The 6,000-nt window shown below is 45.5% G+C and overlaps 1 long non-coding RNA gene across 1 annotated transcript; it reads right to left on the bottom strand.

Annotated features, from left to right (window-relative positions):
- Positions 1-2,970: 2,970 nt before the first annotated feature.
- Positions 2,971-4,005, bottom strand: LOC105020640. Its single transcript, XR_828744.3, has 3 exons — positions 3,746-4,005; positions 3,232-3,610; positions 2,971-3,044 (listed from the first exon to the last, which is right to left on the bottom strand). It is a non-coding gene; the product is annotated as an uncharacterized LOC105020640 (long non-coding RNA).
- Positions 4,006-6,000: the final 1,995 nt, after the last annotated feature.

The following is a 6,000-nucleotide window of genomic DNA, read 5'->3' as shown; positions in this document are numbered from 1 at the left end:
CCATATATGAATCCTAAAGAACACATTGAACGGCCAAGACAAGCTAGAAAACATACTCTCACAGAAACCCAATGGGCTTCCATGCAAAGTTCAAGTGGAGTGACAGGACTTAGGACAGGGAGCATCTGCAATCCAAGATCCCACCCAAGGGTGCTTACTAAAAAAAAAATAGAGGCACCCAAGAAGGCTAAACGATCACACAGACGACCACTTCCTCATTAGCAGCCAATCAGAACGTCAAGGTCCGGTGGGCTCACCGGCGACTGCTTCACTCAGTCAGTCGAACAACGACGACACGTGCAGAAGTGATGCGCCTAAGGGGTCAACGAGCGCGCGCCGAAAGTGCAGCACGGTAACTGTGACCCGTCTGAGCAAATAAAGAACGGAACCCTTCTAAAAGCAACGCAGACGGAAAGGCAGTCACGGCTCCTGGAGGTGCAGAGTCTTCTGCCCAAATGACACGTAAAGATGCTGAGTTTTAACGTATCGACAGGAAGCTGAGAGCCCACAGACAACGCCGCAGCTGCCCAGGTGGTCAGACATATTTCAAAATGAATTTCTACCTCTGCAAATAAGCACCTAACACCGACAGCGCGAATGACCTTTAAAGTGGATAATACTTGCAGGTGAACTCTAAAAACAAAAACACACGCAAACACGTTTTTTTAAAAACACCACAGCGACGTTGAGCCCTGACCAGGTACAGGATGAAAGCGGGACAAACAGAAACAAAGATGGAGACGATGAGACAACAGAGGACTCACCATCCACCAGGTCCGGGCCGACACGTCATAACACAGCTGCCACTTGATGCCGCCGTCTGCAGCTCTCAGTCCGGTCATTGCAGCGTCGGCTGCCTCGGTGGGACGCAGGTCAGCGCAGGGATGTGCCACCTAATCAGGGAGACACGAGTCACGAGTGGCACGCTGTGCTACATGTAGGCCAATCCTACCCAGCAGGCTGCATCATGGGAAGGAGTCTGAAACACGACCAGTGACTTAAACCTCCATGATTACAAGGATCATGATCTCTGCCCAGACTCCCTCCGCCCCCCCCCCCGAGTCCCCCCCCAAACCTTTCTTTAACAGTGTCTCTCTCTCTCTTGCAATCTCTCTCTACCCCTCCCTCCCTCCCTCTCTCTTCTCTCTCTCTCCCTCTCCCCCCACCTCCCTCCCTCCCACAAACATAAACTTGCAAGTATGCACACATGCAATTACACACATAAAACACTTGACCTGAAGCGCACTCGTGCATGCAGACACACTCCTTCAGTTGGGGAGATACGGAGAACTGGAGCGTCGTTCTTCTGTTAAGTGTCGCAGTCACACCAAGTGGGAGTCTGGCCCCTGTGTCAAGATGCAATGCCAGCTGAAGTCCAGTTAGGTCCTTAAGTATTCAAACCGCTCATGCCTAGGCCTCGCACTGTATAAAAGTTAGCTACCCGTTACACACAAAGGGGCAACGCAATACCAGAACGACTGCTTTGTTATTGGGTTAATTTTCCAAAGAAACAAATAATGTTGATATCTAAAAGGGCAGTAGAAAAGATCTCTTCTCCCCTGCCACATTCCAAGCCACCAACTGGTCACATTGTCCTGGCCTCAGCAGCTGGGTCGCCCCACGTGAACAGTGGGCGAACTGGCCCGTACAACATGAATGGCAGTGGTTCTGAACGGTTGCCATTCACGGTCCGTGGCAGTGGGGACAAAAAAACCATTGGAAATAAAACCTTAAGTGTTTCATCTCTCGTGCGCTGGCCCCCTCGCTCATTTACACCAACACCAGGAAACGTGGTTGGGGATTGTAGACTCCTGTGGACTTTTCCTTCAAGTTACCTGCATCAGCTCGGGATGGCTGGGTCACTTAGGGCAACTACTGCTACAAATTGGGGGCCCTTCATATTTCTCATGCTCAACTGTAAGATAATAGGCCGATATTACAGTCCTTTATTTTAATACAGCGCATCGTAAACGTACCCCTACTTCATTACATAGTGTGATTTAAATACCATTTTTCTTTCAAATATTTGCCACAAAATATTTGTGTACGGTCCCCCCTCCCCCACCAAAACATGAAATATCAATAAAAAGAAAACAACAACAATGTACTTTGATTATGTAATTATTCACCCGTTCTTAGAAGCACCTTGGTGAGCGATTACACCTGTGAATCTCTTCTTGGGTAAGGCTTAAAAAGTTTTTGCATAGCAGGATTTAGCAATATTTCCCCGTTATCCTTTTCTAGAATTCTTCTGGCTCTGTCCAGGTGTCGGGTATCATATCCTGCCTATACTGCACCTCTGTTTAGCAGGACACGGTATCCCTAATGTCTCAGGGTGGTTCAGTACATCATCCATAGCATGACTGTTAACGTGACCATCCCTGATGAGATGCTCAATGTCAGATCGGATAGTTCTACCCACGCACCAATTGCTGCCATTAATTGAAGTGAAAAATGATATAGAAATGCTTTTTATTTTATTTTTATTTTTTTTTAAATACACATTACTGGTCTCAAAATATCCTTTTAGAAATGACATTGTAGTTCAGGAATAATGAAATATGCCTTTCGAATACATAGAAAATGAACACTGCCCATCTCTGCTTGTGTAGCAGTAACAAAGCGCACACCGTTCAGCACATTCAGAACATCTAAACAGGTCTGAGGGAGCTCTCGCATGGAGGTCTGAGGCCTTTTCTCAATGCCATACAACCCACCTCCTCTCCACCAGTCTCTGTGAAGGTGAGGAGGCCTTTTGGTTTTTGAGAAACTATCCGTCATGTCCCTCCCTAATTAGGTTCCCTTGAGAAGCACTGACCAGACAAAAGGGTACCCACTAAAAGTCACATTATTAATTGAGCCATAGACACAACGACATGAGACAAACACCTACGAAACACTGAAATACTTCAAATATAGTGTAGGTTTTCCACCATTAAACGGCACCGCCAAGGCTTGCTTGTGTTCATTGGCCCCCGGCCTTTGGAAAGTGAAGGCCTAAGTTCACACCACTGGAGTGGTCAGCCGCCGGCACGCGCCGCGTACTTTATTGATTCGGAATGAGAGGGGGAAAGAAAAGAAAGAAAAAAAATCGATAAGTTTCATAGTTTTGATTGGATTAGGCTTAACGTTTCGGAGATCCAGCTTTAATCGGATTTATACTTTCTTCTTCTTCAACCACACCGACTTCTAATGTGAAAATCAATAGGCCAAATCAATGCCTTCACTGACCAGTCCGGGGGAAGTGGTTCCACTGCAGCTGGGAGACGGCCGGGGGAACGTTCCCAACACCTGCCACCGGAGAGACAGTCTCTGAACCACCGCTCACGCAGCCGGCGTCCGTTCATTTTGCTGCTCCGTGTACGCCGTACACTCGTCAGCCGAGACTTTGTCCCATTTGCCGTCAATCGACCGTGTCGTTTCAACGGTTTCCGGTTGGTAGACAGACTTCTGAACCGCCCCGGCGTACGTATGATGTGTCGGTGCGCCTCTTTCCTGAGGGCCCAGACTGGTAACGTTTCAATAGGGATGTTTACATGTTAGCCGTGCTCAGCTGATGGTGCGACACTGCAGGGTTCCCTTAAAGATCATGGTGTTAGAACGAAGAACCCTGTAACGGAGACGACAGAAACGGTCTACCGTGCCGACACTACCAGATGCTTACGGTATATCAGTTAGACTGGCAGATCGTTTTTATGCACAACGCATTTAAAAAATAATATAGATATTTTAAGTTTATATTCACCAATTGAAATGAAGGGCATGTCATAGAATGCGTATGGAGATTATTACCAGTCTTACGGTACTCTTTTCGTATCTCAAGCGTGCTGTTCAAGGTTTGTCATATAGGCTTGGATTAAACATGACCTATATGGAAACAAAAGAACTGAACTATTAAAAAGAAGGAAAAAAAAAAATCTGCAATTAATTACCAACAAAAACCTTTAAAGATGTTTGACATGATGTCTACAACATAGTTAATCCTAGTCTAGGCTTGGTGAAATGAAGCAGAGCCTTTTGGGCGGTAATACCACCAATCACAAGGCTAATAAAACTAGGTAGATATGGCTAGTATCCTGGAAGACACTCCTCCACGCTTTACTTGTTATGTTTAAATCAGGCCTTTAATGGTTTCCTTTGTTCAGCCAGATGTCCAGTCATGGGCTGGTAACAGGTGGCCCCACTTGTTTAATTAGTCCACTTGAAGCCGGATCAGAGACGGAGGAAATCGGGGAACATCGACTCATGGTGAAACATTTCCACATCATACAAAATTAAAGACACATTACGCCAATGACACCGCCCCCCCCCCCTCCCCCCACGACATGTGAGGAGCAGGCCCATCGCCTCGTTTATTAGGCAAGTTCACTCGGGCAAGCGTAACGCATTTGGACAGGCCACGGGGTCTACTTCAATGCCTGTCTGACAAAGTGTAATGAGCCAACAAGAAGAAAAAAAAAAGAATAATCAATAGCATTTAAACACAAAATGTAGAACCACTGTAGATATGGACAATGGACAGATACTGGATGTGCCTTCGCTATTTATGCAGGTTAGAAAGAAATGCATCCCATAAGCATATACTAAGCATGGCAACAGTACAATATTAGCCTAGGCTACCAAGCTTTTGTACTGAATAGGATGGCACAGGCTGTTTCCTTAACTTAGAAATAAACACAAAAGGTACAATTTTGTCCCAATGAATTACAGGTGAAACGATTAACCATAAAGTCACCAGATTAAAACGGCCACTCAGCATGCGAGCACCAGGACGAAGCGATTTCCACATAACAGGAAACTGCCTTTACATCGGTTTGGTTCGTGACATCCAAAAGGAACATGAATCACATGGGACCAGGAGAAAAGTGTGCCAAAACGTTTTCAGTTAGGATTTTTCAGGAAGACAACAAATGACGCAAACGAACGACATTCACGGATCAGGCACACGTTAAGCAGGCCTGACCGGGGTGGTCGGGACCAGGGGGGCGACAGAGTTCCTGGACCACGGAGTTACGTCGTGGTCATCGTAGATATGGAGTGATCCAGCCCTACGTCACCCGGCTATAACCACGATATAAACGCGACATAACAGCAACGTGTACAGTAGCACCACCGGTCTATGGTCATATCCGCCACGGAATCAACAGGGAGGTCGAAATGTACAGGTGTTAAGGACCAAACATGGTCAGGTATTAAGGACCAAACATGGTCAGGTGTTAAGGACCAAACATGGTCAGGTGTTAAGCTCTCCTTAACAGATTGGCTCCTCCTTTCATTACCGCACCACATCATCTCTGTAACAAGTCGTAGTACCCTCCATCACCTAAATACATGTCCTGTCTACCATCTTAGGAGTGGGGCCGATCAGGCTTGCCTGCAAAAAGACATGGCATAAGATCCTCTTGCTCGGTTGACTGGAACGACAGCGTGTAAAAATAACCTCAGTTGTTGGGGTGGCAGGGTTTTGCTCCAACCCTATACTTTAGCCGGACTGACCTAGTGGTAGAACCCACCTGCACAGCAGCTAACCAGATGGATGTATTGGACACCAGCGTTAACCAGAAACCGTCAAGAAATACTGAAATACAAGAAATACAATGAAACATTTCGGAATACAGGTGCACCATTTATTAAATAAATTGTCTTATCATTATATTCCCAGGATTAGAAATAAAAAATTAAAGTGTAAAGTGTCAAAAAAAATGTATAGAATAAAACCTGAGACCCATCTGACAATTCATACACTTTACATTCAGCCTCTCCCAGCTCTACCAAAAGAGATCAGAACTAAATGATGAAGAATAAAATCAAACAATTAAAATCGATTCCTAAACAAAATCCTTCAAATTTGAGAAGTGAAAAAAGTAAAAAACTAAATGCTTTTCCCTGAAATAGTCTCACATGGACAATATGAAGTCTAAAGTGATGTGCCATTCATTACGCCATCCCTAAATATACAGTGGGGAGAACAACCCCACTGTATCTATATATCCGTATATT

Source organism: Esox lucius, chromosome 24, assembly GCF_011004845.1.
Source record: "Esox lucius isolate fEsoLuc1 chromosome 24, fEsoLuc1.pri, whole genome shotgun sequence".
Taxonomy (NCBI): Eukaryota; Metazoa; Chordata; class Actinopteri; order Esociformes; family Esocidae; genus Esox; species Esox lucius.
Note: the sequence above shows the minus strand (reverse complement) of the source record. Positions and strands in the feature narration are given on the sequence as shown.